This window comes from Arctopsyche grandis, chromosome 1, assembly GCF_051622035.1.
Source record: "Arctopsyche grandis isolate Sample6627 chromosome 1, ASM5162203v2, whole genome shotgun sequence".
In the NCBI taxonomy this organism is placed as follows: Eukaryota; Metazoa; Arthropoda; class Insecta; order Trichoptera; family Hydropsychidae; genus Arctopsyche; species Arctopsyche grandis.
The window spans coordinates 16,896,340-16,912,915 of record NC_135355.1 but is presented as its reverse complement, the minus strand read 5'-3'; the positions used below and the strand labels follow the sequence as shown (position 1 = coordinate 16,912,915).

Below are 16,576 nucleotides of genomic sequence, written 5' to 3'. Positions count from 1 at the left end.
TCGCTCTATATCGTATACGTATATACATATATCGTCAGTAGATACTTCGCTTTCGTGTAAAGTTCATGTAAATAAAAAAATGAATGGAAAATTACGAAAGCTTTTCATTTTCCCAATGTTAATGAGTGAATTCACATTTTTCCAGACAAACCCGTCACACCAACAAGTCCATTTCTTATATTCAAACGCATTAAACACAATTAATACAGATGCATACATACATACATATATGCTATCTGCTGAAAACGGCAGTGTAAACACGAAAATAACAAAACGAATCGCAATTCACCGTAAAATCCATTATTCATAGAACACTAACAGAAGGCTGACTGCAACGAAGAAAAACGTACAGGGAAAAATGACAAATTCTTTTACACATGTACATATTTATGTATGTATGTACATACATACAAATAATCTAGAATTCATCTATGTGAGTGTGCATTAAATAAAAAAAAATATTGAAAATGAATATTCTTATCAGATACGTAAGTAGATATTACACATTTACCATGCATTACAATAAAATTCTAACAAGCCAGACTAATATGAGTAAGTAGTTAAGTACGAAGCATAATATGAAACGATAATTTGAGTTGTGCGAATAAACAAGACGGATGTTTAGTTTTCACATTCATATTGGTTTCTGCTAATACATACATAAATACGTACATATATTCATACATACATACATACATACTCATGAGGCCGGAAGGAAAAACGCGAATTTTGTATTTTCATCGTTGGACCTAGTGAAAAACTTTCACCGTATCAAGGCAACGATAATTAAAGAATCATTGAATTTAAATAATGTCCATTGCCTCCAATCGATTTATCTCGACGAAAATTTCGAAAAACTGAGCTTTTTTCATCTACATATGTATATATTTTTCTAGAATAGTTTAGATTTTTACAAGGGTTTAAAAATGCATAAACAATAATCTATTTCAGTTTAAAAGAGTCATTAATAGTTTTGGCCGATAAACGAGAATTCAGTCACCGTTTCTCTCAAAAGTCCCCATACAAAGCGCTCACAATGGATGTTTGTACGAGGGAAGCGTTATTTTCATAAAATCGTCATTTTTTTCATATTACCGTGATTATTTAGAAAGTAAAAGTCGTTGCGTAATTCATTAAGTATAAGCTTATTTGAACAAATAAAACTCATAATATGTAAGGGGTAAGAATTTCATAAAATGTATTTCACAAAATTGCCTGTTTTGACGAAGACCTAACATTTTGCCTCAAAACGGGTCATTTTGGCCTCAATATATTTCATGAAGTTTGTAAAATTTTTGGGTATTTTTTTGTTCAAATTAAAACTATATACTAACGACTTTCTAATAATGACAATATTACGGTTTTCTGAGCATAAGGCTTCCTCCATAGAAACAATCACCCATTATGAGCGCGGCACGCTTTGTATGGGGACTCTCGAGCAAAACGGCGACTTTTGATTTTTAAATGCTTTTTATTATTACGAAATTATGTTCACAATACATCTTATATCTATTTTAATAGCTACTGATCTACTGATCATTTTCTATTTTACAATTTAATTGAGTTTTGTTAGTAATCATAGTATTATATTATTATAATGTTGATATGTACAGCGTAATAAAAAAAAGAGCTCAAAAACCTATTTACAATTCTTATAAATGCTCATAATACATCTAATACATAATATTAATTAAAGACTCTCTAAAGTCGATGACCTAAAGCAGATTGTGTTTAGGTAATCTGTGTTTATAGCTGAAGGGTATATACATTTTGTTGTAATCACCGAGATTCTTCACAAGTGTGTGAGTATGGTTACACTGAGCAACAAAAAATCACGTTTTTGAGTTACCAGAGCGGAGACTAACCAATCTTTACTAAGTTTGACCCACTGAATTCGAATATGATATTGATTTTTGTTGGTGGGTGATCGTTTACGAGATATGAGCGTTTAAAAAAATCCGTGATTTTTACAGTTTTTTGGCTTTTGCGGTCTGTAACTCAAAATTTAGGATTGTTACGCTCAAAGTGAGTATTGGAATCAATAGTCAGATATTTTTCCTATTAATTGTTATATTTCATTGCCTTAAAATACTTCTAATTAATTGTCTAGCGAATTTTAAAAGTCAAAAATATACTTTTTTACGGATTTTTTTTCCGTCCTATTTCTCATTTATTTGGCAAATTTTTTATTTCACCACGTTTATAAGGATTGGTTTTCTATCTCAATATGTTTTTTTTTTTATCTAAACGTACTAACTCAAGCGGTAATTGCAATTTAAATGCTTTCGTTGTGTATATGGTTGTAGTAACAATAGATGAAGTTTTTTGATCATGCGAAAATTCGAACTCGAGATTTTTTTTTTATTTAACGTTGCCATGACCGTCGAAAGTTTTCCACTAGGTCCATCGATGAAAATCCGAAATTCACGTTTTTCGCTCCGGCCTAATACACATTACATACATATGTATGTTTGTATGCACTCGAAATATGTATGTAAGTCCTGTACATATTATATATTCAAAATTTGCCCACACGTTTTATGCCGTTCCATTAGCATTGGCATGAAAGTACACAAATAAATGTTTATTTGACTTTTATTCAAATATGCTCAATTTGTAATTAAACGAGCTGGCTTTATTTACTTACTAGAGTGTAAAAACCCATCACAATGTTTACACTGTGGTTGGTATAAACCAGTGATGCACAACCCGCGGCCCGAAATTATGTATAAACACACTTCATCACCAAATTTTTCATTGACTAGGAAAAACTGGCTATGTGCTGTTTTATCATTGTGCTATTTTTACAGAAAAATATCACAAAGGCGCAGACACACCGAAAAGTACACTTGTTTTTTTTAAGATAGTTTTGTATATGTAGCACGCATTATCTGGTACCCAGATCAAAACTCATACCGTGGAGTGTTAGCGGTGATATTTTATCCTTGTATCGACATTGTTTTGACATGATCGGCAACAGTGATTCCGATATTTGAAGAAACGTGGGAAGAACTTGTCAAAATAATAAAATCGTATGAATTAATACTGACATGAAAAAATCCCCTTACCCGCTGGAAATCACAAGCACGTGCATGGTGGACGATTCAGTGTGTTTGCGCCTTTACTGTCCGAATATAAGAAGTTTGTTTGTGTGCATATTGTACTATCAAATTTACTACCGTTTTTATGATGACAGTAAACATCGAAGAAAAATTGACGAAGAAAATATAATTTTTCAAAAACAATGGACAGACAAGTAGTGTTTCATCAAATATAAAAATAAAATATTTAAAGTTTGATATGTAAACAAACTACGACCCGCGAACTATTAGAAAATGGTCAAAATATATTGCAACTGAAAATACATCTCAACTATAAGTTGGTACCAGCTTAGATGGAGAGGTTAGGTTTTCGTGAAAACGCCACTCCACTAGTAAATTGAATTGGAAAGTAATCGTAATAGGATACTCATTACCATAATTCGTATTACCTGGCATATATGAACGCATTATTGAATTATAAAGCATTCGTAAAAACATAAGAACTGTCAAAACTCAACTGTTATATTACTTGCTTTACTAGTTGAATTGTATTCGAATATGAATGACCTAAAACGCCAGTTGGGATATATTTATTAAAACTGAAAATGCACTTCGACTGTAACATATAGACCAGGAAGGCCTATCAGGTAAATCCAATGTGTTTTGGATTTACCTGATAGGCCTTCAATGAGGACACATGTATGGGTTGAAAATCGATAGATCAAAAAAAAATGGTGCATGGTAAACGGTACATACTCACGCACATACTCACTTAATTTGCGCGAGCAGGATACAACAGGAACAAGAGGAACATGTTTTTCCTCCCGTATTCTGCGCGCGCACATTAACAATTAAAATCAGACGTAGCCAACAAAAGCCCTAGAATGGGGACGCAACTTATTATTATGTCGTCTTGTTGGGTGACTATCGCCCTCTTTTCACGTTTGTAGTAAGAAAGGCTTTTGTGACTAGTTTGATTTATAATTCACTATGAATTGAATGTCCAAGTACCTCACAAGCCATGATTTTTCGATGTGACGTTTGTCTTAAAAGCGTTTCTACTTATGTATGTATATGTTATACGTACTTATCACGTAGTACTCACGTAGACCCGCTACGTGACGAGACAGAATGTTAAATTACAGAAAACACAAATATCGGAAGGCAAAGATCGAAAATCGAAAGATCTTATACATACTCACGTACATACTCACTTAATTTGCGCGAGCAGGATACAACAGGAACAAGAGGAACATGTTTTTCCTCCCGTATTCTGCGCGCGCACATTAACACGGGAGGAAAAGCCTGTTCCTCTTGTTCCTGTTGTATCCTGCTCGCGCAAATTACGTGAGTATGTACCGTTTACCATGCACCATTTTTTTTGACCTTTCGACTTAAGATCTTTCGATTTTCGATCTTTGCCTTCCGATATTTGCGTTTTCTGTAATTTAACATTCTGTCTCGTCACGGAGACCGCATATATACATATGTACTTTCAGTTTTAAACATCATAAATTACGATCATAATTTTGCTAATTCACATTCACTTGCGAAACCATTTTACTTTCAAATGTACAATTATAAGTTTTTTGAATTTTTAAATCTTTGGAATCTCATACTTGATAAATGGAATAAGGTTAACACTGCACCTCAGCAAAAAGAATAGGATATTTATAGATCATCGATATTAATTCGATAATGGATATAGGGATTTTCCAGAAAATAGTATAATATGATAAAAAATATATATCAATAGAAATTGAATTAGCAATTCATATAAATTTTGATAATAGTATGTACTTTGCTTACGCCAAATTCACGAAAAATTCGTCTTCAGTTTTTTTGTATCTGTAATACATCATAGTCAAGTTGTTAATAATGTAATTGGTTACCTGTCAAAACATATATATGGTTTTAGATAAAGAAAATTTTATTTGATACAAACATTTATAAAAATTAAAATATATGATAAATAATCGACAAAGAAATAAAAACCACGAAATTTTAATTGTGTTTTAATTGGCCTGATTCCTTTTATAATAAGATGTTTATTGTGAAATTGTAAATGTGGGACATTTATAATATAAATATATTTTATTTTTATTTTACTTTTAAACGTTGAAATTAAATATTTCAATAAATATGTATTTTTGAAACGAAATAAATTCTTTAAATCTAATGAAAAAATATTGAAGGGGCGACAAATTTTATATTTGCCAAGGGGCGCCAAAAACATCGCTACGGCTCTGATTACGGCCATTCAAAGAATCCACGATGAACTACCAAAGCGAGCAAATGACGTTTAGTGATTTTTACGGGATTTGAATTCAAACCGAAAACCAGAATTGAACCGATATATATATATATATATATATATATATATATATATATATATATATATATATATATATATATTTTTTTTTTTTTTTTTTTTTTTTTACCGAACTGGAACGAAAAATATAACGGTTCGATTCCCTTCTTGTTAGTGTCTAGGTAACCGAGCAACTAGTAACATGTTATAAATTTGAGTTTCAATGGATTATTTTTGTAATTTATATTGATTTACATATATACATACATATTAAAAATCATAGTAAAAAAATAATAAAATAAAAAAGTTCGCAGTCGGTAGGATTCGAACCTACGCTCCCAGAGGGAATCTGATTTCTAGTCAGACGCCTTAACCGCTCGGCCACGACTGCAGATGGCGACCCGCTCGCTAAGTTGTCTCATATATCCGTACAATTTCAATTTACAAATTCATTATAATTAATTTATTGTATGTATGTATATCTAAATACATATTTTTATTCCATCAAAATACGGACATATTTTACTAAGTAAAACGCCATCTCAATATATTATTATTAGAATAAATGAAGTATTATGATCATAAGTAAATTCGATTTCGATATATTTTGATTTGTTTTCGTATTCATGGTTTCTAACTTTTTATTTACAATATAAATTGTGAATTCAAAATGATTAACGAATTACTCTATTAATTATTTTTAATTTTTTAATTATGGTTTAAATAAGGTTTAATTTTATCAACAGTTTTCAGGAGGCCATTGAATTCATCGTCACATTTTCCGTTATAATTAATGATAAATTATAGGCCGTTATTCTTACCATTACAGCGTTGTTGGAAAATTTGCGATATTTACGTAAAGACCTAACGACTTTCAATTATGATCAAAATTTATTTTATATTTCGTTAAAAAAGTTCCAGAACCGTCAATCATCATAACGAGCGCTGTAATCGTAAATGTTTAAGATAATGGCAAAAGTTTTCGCAAAATTCTTTATTACACAATAAGCGTCGGATGTTAAATTAAAATCGATTAAATCGAACGAATTCGGCCGCTATTAGCGATTAGTAGAATACAAATTTATATAAATGTGTTTGTGCTTTACAATATAGTGGCAAAGCACATACACATCTACATATACATATGAGGGTTTACCCCGTTTACTTTTGATCTAGTAATATTGAGTTTTCATCGGATTTGTCTGAAAAAAAAAACGAAGATTTCACTAAATTTTAATACTAAAATTGTCAATATTTTATATGGCTAATAACTTAGAATCAATCTATTAAAAATAACTATGCGAATGTCGTAATATCGTATACTATTGTTTTTACCCGATTTCGCTCGGTATTTGTAACATAAACCGCTCAAACATGGCCAATCTAATAGTAAACATTTTATTAAATTTATTTGAATAGTTTTATTTTATTTAAATTTATTTGAATATTCATTTGTTTTTTTATTAAATTGAACGTCACGGAATCTTCGACCCAAACAAACATACATACATATGTACATTCAAAGTCTGTTTCGAAATGATATATTAAATGTAAGAAAATAAAAGTCGGAAACATGTGATTCACAAACGAAATTGTAGGCGCCGTGGCTTAGTTGGTTAAAGCGCCTGTCTAGTAAACAGGAGATCGTGAGTTCGAATCTCGCCGGGGCCTTTCCAGACGAAAGTATATATTTTATTTGCGTTCTACATTATCTACATAATAAACTTCATCGTCTCCAAATTTTTTTCATTCTTAAACTTGTTTATTACGACTATTTTTCACCATCGAACTATCGGAAGCGATTTAAATTTCCATTAGTAACCAAATCGCGCAAAATGGCAAAGTTTAAAACTGATCGGAAGAATGTAGAAATATTTCCTGAACCATTAGATAAGTGAAACATATAAAAACCTTGTAAAAAATCTGAAATCTCAACATTTTTTGCAGGACTTCATTTGAGCGAAGAAGCAGCAATATTGAGGCGCACCGCAATCAAGTCTTGAGTTTTGCTCGATGAATTGGGAAGAGGAACATCTACATATGACGGAGTAGCAGTTTCCGCAGTAGAAGAGTTGAGTGGCAGGGGTTGTCGTAGTGTCTTCAACTCATATATGTGTATAATCATTATGTATGTCTAATGATGGTATTTTCTGAGTATGTACAAAAGTTTGTCTACAGGTGTCACCTTGGACAGTCTGTAGTGCAGTGGTTCTCAAGTGCGGCCACTAGTGGATATTACTGCGGCCACCAGCGACTTAATAGTAAATAATACTAATATTTAAAAAAAATTAAATATATTTTAAAAACTACAAAAAAGTAACTTAACAATAATAGAAACCATGCTCATCATTGACAAACTAAAAAATATAGAGAAAAGCCTTGTGACAGAAGTTGAAAATGACAATTTTTCAATTTTATCTTCTGTTAGTGATTTGATAGATAATATGACAGACACAACTTCAAAATTAAAATTTAAAATAATAGAGTGTCTTAAATCTCTGAATCTGGAACTTGATAAAAGGTTCGAAGAATTGAATTTTTTTAAAACTGTTTCTTTTGTATCTTCTCCTTTTATTATGATAACAAATGAAAATTTCATAGTACTACAAAATAGATTAAAACCATTTTCAGTATTGAGATTAATTAACTGGGCTAACGTAAAATATGCATTATTAGAAATTAGTCATGATCAAGTACTCAATAACCATTTTAATAATATTTCGGTTAAAAAATTTTGGTCGGAAATATACGTTGACAATGAAACAAACCAATATAAAGATTTGGCAACAATTGCTTTATTAATATTGTCTATTTTTCCCACTAACGTATATTGCGAAAGATCATTCAGTGTAATGCACTTTATTAAAAACAAATTTAGAAATCAGCTGACAGACGCAAACTTAGAAGCAGCAATGCGGCTTGCATTGGAAGAAAGGAGTATTGAGCAATTTCCATTTGCATTATTATTAAATAAATAGATACCAAAATGTTAAAATTTATTTTATTTTATGAATAAATTGATCCACTTTTTTTGTAACTTTAATTTATTTGATTCAATTTGGTGCGGCCACCAGACATTTCTATGGGACCACTATTATCACCTGTGCGGCCACGGTAAAATTTCGCCTGATAACCACTGCTGTAGTGCCACCCACAGTCGAGGTTATACTTATTATAGGCCACCAGTATTTTTTTTAAATATTGCCACTTTCAAATATACCAGCTCATATAATGGATAAATGAATCAGGGATTCGAACCGAAACTGAACCGAAAACCGGAAAAACCGATTTCAAGTACCATAAAATGTTCCAAATTATGGTAGAAAATAAAATTTTAATACAAATAAAAACATTTAAAATTTTCAAAAATTTTTCGGAACCGATCCGATATGTATATTTTTTGACCAGAACCGGAATAAAACCAGAACGGAGAAAAAATAACGGTTCGAAGTACTGAAATAAATATAATATGTAGAATTTTTTTGGTTTAAAAAAAATATAAAAAAAATATTGAAAAAATATTGAAATACGTTGGTGCAAGCAATGTAGCAGGTTAGTCCGACCGCTGTACTCTGTGAGGTACTGGCATGGCATCTCGCTGCACCAACGCTATCAGCCTCACAAATATGTATACAACGAAGGTCTTTCTAACGCAATTACCGGTCGAGTTAGTACGTTTAGATAAAAAAAATATTGAGATAGAAAACCAATCCTTATAAATATGGTGAAATAAACAACTGGTCAAATAAATGCAAAATAGCACGGAAAAAGAAATCCGTACAAAAATATATATTTTTGACTTATAAAATTCTCTAAACCATTAATTATAAGTATTTTAAAACAATGAAATATCACTATCAATAGAAAAAAAATCTGACTATTGATTCCAATGCTCACTTTGAGCACGGCAAAAGCCAAAAAACTGTAAAGATTACGCATTTTTTTAAACACTCAAATCTCGTAAACGATCGCGAACCAACAAAAATCATTATCATATTTGAATTCAGTGGGTCAAATTTAGTAACGATTGATTAGTCTCCGCTCTGGTAATTTTTTGTTGTTGCTCAGTATAATCAAAATGGAATGAACAGGATATGATGACAAAAATTTTCTCTACGTCGCGTCGGGCTTGTAAACGCGAAACTCACATTATCTAAAGAAAAGTAACGCAATTTATCATCCATTCGACGTGACCTTTTTCGTAAAAGCATTATAATATAATCTCTTACTGAATATTATTCCATAAGAAATCGTACGAAAGATAAGTGAAAAAAATATATACAAACGGAGATTATATGTACACATAAAAATACGTGATCTCTCACCCGTGACTGCTCCCACACATATGTATATATGTATATGTAATACATAGGTATACGACTGTTTGTACATTATTTCATAACAAGGGAAATATGGCAGTAATTTCAGCAATGGAATCGCTTCATGATAAGGAATTTCCCATTCGCGGCTCCACCGTTCGCGACCATTATGCCTTTGTTGAATTTTTTACGATCATTTTTATGATCGCCCTTCCTTTTGCCGTTCGCCATTTTCGAGGGAGTATGAAAAGTGGTTCGCAAGAAATTTATCCCCCCCCCCTCCCATTCCTTCATTTTTTCTCGATAGTAAATTCGGCTGGCATGTGAGAACGAGCACGTGTTGAAAGCTCAAAAATGTACTCTTACTGATATACCGTCTCTTCATGATTTTTCAGTATATAATATGATTGTTATGAACATATTCAATACTCGGATTAGACTAATCATTGCTAAATAATTCTTAAGACGTGTATAGCTGAGTTAAAACTATGGATAAATAATATAATGCATTTTTTTCAGTAAAAAAGGATAATTAAAGATGCAATGACAGTGGTATATATGTACATATGTATGTACATAGAGTGACCATCCCGTTTTGGTTGATACAGTCTCGTTTTTTACGTGCTTTGAGTTCATTCCGTCGCTTTCGTGAAATTGTTTGATTTGTCCCGTTTTGTCTGTTCACTAATGGACAGAAAAAAAATATAAAAAAATACATACATACATATGTATGTATATTTTTATATTTTTCCGAATCAATTTGTTTCCCAAAAACAAATATTATTATATAAATATACATTTTCATTCATATATTCATATGCATGTACATATGTACCTACATTTGTACATATATTCATTTTATTAAGTTACATTTAAATGTAACTCTAAAATAAAATTTGTAACATGAATTATTCTACATGTTTCTGAAAAAAAAATCGCTTTGTGTGTATTATTATCGTCGTTATTATTTTGAAATAACTGTAAAATGCAATATTATATTATATTTCATTTATTTTGTTTCATTTTATTATTTTAAAGAAGTGTACTTTCCGGTTTAAATTATAATATTATTTAACAAAAGAGGAAATGATAATTAAAAAAAAATCTAAATTTTCAGTTGCGCATAATTTTTACAATTAAAAGAAACCGAGAATATCTTTTTGCAAAATTTAAAGTTATTTTATTTGTTAGTTACACGTTTCAGAAAAAGAAATCAGCGGCGCATGAACATTGAAATTATTATGTACATATGTATTTTTTTTTATCTTGTTTATACTTTCCTTGTACACAAGAATTGTGCATTCTAAAAAAAATAATGAATTCCTTGAAAATATCAATTGTTATTTGATGGAAAAATTATAAAATGTTTGGACGTGCAACACATTTTTTTTATTTTGGTAGGAGGACAATTTTTTTGCGGAGGATCCCGTTTTGATTCCTTGGAAATATGGTCACCCTGTGTATACATATGTATATAATACATATGCACCTACATACAATTATGCTTTCATTATTTATGATGTGTGAGATCCAGCGAAAATGCCTATTTCACTTATCGCAGTCATTTGGCTTGCGTAAAAATAAGCAAAGGGAACAAACATGTCTTGGGATGATGGACGAGCTGGTCCCGAAGCAGCTTCTACCATTTTCACCGGACAGAGTTGATAAATATTCTAGCCTAATTGTGATGTCAAAACTGGTTTGGTCCTTGGGTAACGTCGTGCTGCCAGAGTATGATGAATCGTTTGCCTTTTTTTTTTACCACCCCCGGAGGCCGCCCGATGTTTGCATTTAACACAGCCTCCCCTTCTTCCTTCGTCGAACCTATCCATCATTATTCAACGGGGGAGATGTCAGTACTGGTGGAAGAATCCCTCGAGGGTCTGCACTAACGCATTATCTACAGAGAAAATTCGCGACAAGCATCCCTAGTGACTTTTCCATTTTTCAATTGATTCCCAGGCACGTATTATATGTACTACATATGTACATACATACCTTCTCTCTAAAAGTTTGGTTAGTTTAGGTAATATTGTTTTAGATTGTGACGGATCTCTATTTAGCTTAAACTGCATCCTTAAAAATAGTCGCTTTATGAGCTGCGATTGAATAATAGGTATTTATAGTGCTTGTACCAATGGATTTTGCAATATTGTCACCCTATCCACAACTCGCTTATTTCAAATCAACAGACCGCATTCTCGTTAATGGGAAATGGATGCTTTTGTTTGAACAGTGATTGGACTTGCTTTCCCCTATTGCACCAGCCAATATGGATTTTCCCAGCTACTAAATTGCACTTGCAACTGCCTGCAGGGAGAATGACAAGAGAAGCAAGGGATCGGATGAAGGAAAAACGACTGGAAATTGCCAGATAAGAGCGGAGATGAGCAAATCCCAAGCGTAAATCTATACTTCTAGACAAAAGTGCTTGTTTGCCGCGATGTATTATACATAATTGAACCCGATATTACCGTCCGATTTGAGATTGCATACATATTTATATATCAGTGGCGTCCCTTGACTTTAAATATAGACGACTAGGTTTGGACAGCAAAAAAAAAATTTTTTGCCGAGACTCTTTCCATATGTGTACACAAGAAGTTTTGTGTAAAATGTTATTTTAACAAAAGATGTAGTTCAGAATGATGTTTGATGGACAAATCAGTATATTCTTTGTGAAAATTACTTAAGTGCTTTGAAAGACGAGTAAAAAAACTATTTGTCTCTGACGGAACAACTATACATATGTAACAATTTGCCAGTACCGCGAAGGAACAGAATGGAGACGGCGAGTTCGTGCAAGCGAACGACGCGGCAGACTGTACCATAACAAGCCACTATCTCAGGTAAGGTCGATTCCGGTTTATGAACTTCACTAATCCGAGTGAACAATATTAATATGGAAAACGATTTGAATTTATTTTAATTGAATTTTGGATTTGTGTAAAGTTTAGGGGACTAGCCTAGTCCCTCTAGTCTAATTACCAATAAACGCATAGATATGTACATATATTTACACTATAAACCATACAATATTTCAAATAGTGTACATGTATGTACATGTAATCATATACGTATGTACATGTAATCATGTACATACGTATATTTGTATCTACATTGATACATAAATACATACATATGTATATTCTACGATAATTTATTTTGTTTGCAAAAGGTGTCGGCATTCTTTAAAAATATTGAGCCAGTAAAAGTAAAAATAAATTATATCGGAAACATGTAGCGATGAGGTATATGTATATGAATATCGTAACGCAATGAGCGTATAATTCAATTAATTAGAATAATGAAAATGTTGGCGGTCTCTGGCGAAAATTCGACGAAGTTTCCCCAGCAGAAGGGTCGAGTGTTTACATAAATTATGTCCCAACATAATTCAGTTTTATCTGGCAGCCCCGTTGCATCTTTCAAAATTTATTCATTTTAGAATAGTATATCTCAAGCTAAAATTGCAAGCGTTGACGTAAGAAGGAAATGGAAAAATCTGCAAGGAATCGATTTTTACTGCAAATATTTAATGTCCTAAAAAAGTGTTATATTATGTGAAGTTTAAATGAAAAGATTGTTTTAGTAAAATTACCGATGAATGTTAGATACATGAGACGAATATTCTTTGAGGCGATAGAGCACGGTCTACTACACAGCTCTCACGACTTGTTTATTGCACAAGGGTGGACGAGATGGCCAAATTACAAAATAAGTAGATTTCTTTTCACCTAAGTCAAAAGGAAAAGTAGGCGTTTTCCTAGGGGACTAGAAATACTAAGAAAAGGGAACCAAGAATTTGTAGAATAGGGGACCGACCCAGTTCTCAATTTTCCCTTCGTCTTTCATTTTGTACGAGATCTAATTTTCATGCTCGGAAAAACTTTCCCGTTTACATAAAATAGCTGTTTATTTACATTTTATCGATTCGAATTTTTATACTAATATTATTATAAGTATCGCACCTTAATGGACTGACAAATTAAATTGCCATCAGCTGAATAGCCTGACTCAATATGCGTAAGTAATAAGAAAAATATTTACACGAGAGTATGAATATACATCAGGGCCGTGCCGTGCTATGATACAGTGATCAGGGGACACCTTAGGAGGGGCGGAATAAGCAGCGAAATTAAAATACGATGTGAACCATTCAATAAATTAAAATCTTTACGCAACGCCTTTCTATTTTAGTCCGATATTGATGTATACGATTTATGATTTATCGCACGCCACTATTTAGCTATTATACAAGAACTTGTCACTTTTTTCTGGTTCTAGAAAGCGTTGGGAAGTGCTAAGAAATTTTATTTTAGTTGAAATAAATTCAGACTCGAAGCCTTTGCAATGTGTAATTATAAATTTGTCAGATTACGTAAGGATGTTACTATAAACCATACAAAAAGTGAAACGTTATGGACAATCTGGATATGATCACATCAAGATTGCTGATATTGAGATTGCAGAGAATCTTGAATGCAGTTCAGAATTTCCTGCCACAGAAGCTATAACCAGACGGAAAATGCAACGATTTCATAGAGGAGAATAATAACATAAATTTATTCAATTCTATTCTGGATATAACTCAAAATTTTCTGAATGAACGATTCACACTTCTGGAAAGCCATAGCAAAATTTTTCAGTTTTTATATGACAATTTAAAACTAGAAACAAAACCATGACAATACCAGTCTCCAGTTAATACTTTCGGCCGAAAATGAATCAGATATAAATGGAAATGATCTTAAAGAAGAATTACGTGATGTATCTCGAATGCTACTATATGCTATGAAATCTTTGGATATTTTAAATTATTTGTGCCAAAATAACTTAATTACTTTGTATCTGAATATTGTTCTAACTCTGTTACTTTGTATCTGATATTTATTAACACTCTCTATCGCTGTATCTAGTGGGGAAAGATTTTTTTTCCGAACACTACTGAAAGGTTTGAAAAAAAATACTACTGAAGAAGTTCGAAAAGCTAATCAAAACTTAGAAATTTGTCATTAATTTTTATCGAATTTACATTAGCTGCCACTTTAGACACATATCTAATTAAAGAATTTGCTAATGTTAAAGTTAGAAGGGTAAAACTGTAGTATATTGATGAAGTTGATTTACTTAATATCAGTATTTTGAAGTAGTTTGTGTTTTCAAAATAAAAAAATAGTATTCGTACATTTGGCGCAGTTTTTTTTAAATTACAATCGAAGGTTGGAAAAAAATTTTGGGGCGGCATTTACTTAAAGTTTGGACCATTGTAGCATTACAGGAATTCCTAATGCGCCACATTGGTCAAAAATACAACAGAAAAGAAACAAAATAATAACTAAAGAAATTAGACATGACAAAAACAAAACATATATGTACATACATATATACACAAACAACACATTTAAAAATCATAAATATATACACACAATCATAAAAATAATCAACAATATAATAGTGGATAATAATAATAATTACAAATAATAAAAAAACAACAAAGAATGGAATGTCTAATAAAAGAAAAAATAAAATATACATGGACAAAAATACATTTATTCACAAACAATATAACGGGGAAGTAATATAACATTTATCACTTTTTATTTTTCACGTCTATTTTTTCTTCGTTAAGAGGGCTGGACAGCAGCGCCTTGTCCATACAAACGTACTGTACTTCTCCCTTCCTCAATTATGGCACTAGAGAAATTATTTTTAATATGCTATGGATATCCACCATTTGGGTGCATCTATCGTTTTACTTTTTTGATTAGTTATTTTTTATAGGAGCTAGGAGCCGCCAAATATCTATAAAATCGCCTCTTTTTTACACCCACGAAACGAGTCCAGCGTGCTTATTTGACGCTGATACGCCAATAGATGCACAGAAAGTATCTTTCTCATACCGATGATGAAATTTTTTTTAAAAATTGGTCCAGTTTTGGAGGAGAAAATAGGAGAATACGAAACCTCGATTTTGTCAATTTAAAATACGTTTTATCTGGTTGAAGCGCAACTGTAACATTCACTAAATATATATATATTGTCGCATTCACTCAATATATACATACACTCAATATAAATATCGAAGAAAGGAACGGTAACAAAATTAAGGTTTCGGGTGTACAGCCCTCTTAATGTTCAAAAAATTGATCTATCAAAACGGCATTAAAATCGAGTTATGTTTCTTCAAAATTCGTGACTTATCGTTTCGTAATCTTAATTAAAAGAGATAATGTATGTAAATTTACGTTCATATAAATATTGTATTCACATGTTATATAATACATTTATGGTGGGTAATTCGGAAGTCATTAACGATGTTAAAATTTTAATATTAAATCTTTTCTTATATATCTTCGTTTTCTAAAAAAAATTACAGAGTGAGACTAAAATAAATTTAGTTTCAATATAGACACATGTGCATGCATACATATGTATTTGTTTTAGTTAATATACAGAATTTATGACACAAACCATCATATCCCGTATGGTCTAGTGGCTAGGATACCTGGCTTTCACCCAGGAGGCTCGGGTTCGATTCCCGGTACGGGAAATACTTTTTCCACTTTTTTTACTTATTTCATAGTATTCTTTTTACACAAAAAATATAATAATACATATTTCAATAAATAAATTAATAAATTGTGAGTATTATTATTATTTATATATATATATATATATATATATATATATATATATATATATATATATATATATATATATATATTTATATATATATATATATATATATATATTGCTATGCTAAAAAGCGACACCTATGGTAAAATTGAAAAACTTTGTAATTTAAATAAACAAAATCGGCGTGCATTTTCCTCGATTTTATAAAGAAAATTTTGAGGTTTAAATTGCTTAGCAGTTTTAATAAACTCTCTCACCCTACCAGG

General features: G+C 31.3%; 1 protein-coding gene and 3 non-coding genes across 4 annotated transcripts in view; 3 read left to right on the top strand and 1 right to left on the bottom strand.

Annotated features, from left to right (window-relative positions):
- Positions 1-5,661: 5,661 nt before the first annotated feature.
- On the bottom strand, positions 5,662-5,743 carry TRNAS-AGA (transfer RNA serine (anticodon AGA)). The gene has a single exon. It is a non-coding gene; the product is annotated as a tRNA-Ser (tRNA).
- A 1,206-nt stretch (positions 5,744-6,949) lies between these two features.
- TRNAT-AGU (transfer RNA threonine (anticodon AGU)) lies at positions 6,950-7,023 on the top strand. The gene has a single exon. It is a non-coding gene; the product is annotated as a tRNA-Thr (tRNA).
- A 5,411-nt stretch (positions 7,024-12,434) lies between these two features.
- LOC143911721 (uncharacterized) overlaps positions 12,435-16,576 on the top strand; it is a 42,666-nt gene continuing 38,524 nt past the window's right edge. The window contains exon 1 of the mRNA XM_077430750.1: positions 12,435-12,520. The gene's annotated coding sequence lies outside the window, so the exon portion shown is untranslated. The remainder of the gene's footprint in view (positions 12,521-16,576) is intronic.
- On the top strand, positions 16,153-16,224 carry TRNAE-UUC (transfer RNA glutamic acid (anticodon UUC)). Its single transcript has one exon. It is a non-coding gene; the product is annotated as a tRNA-Glu (tRNA).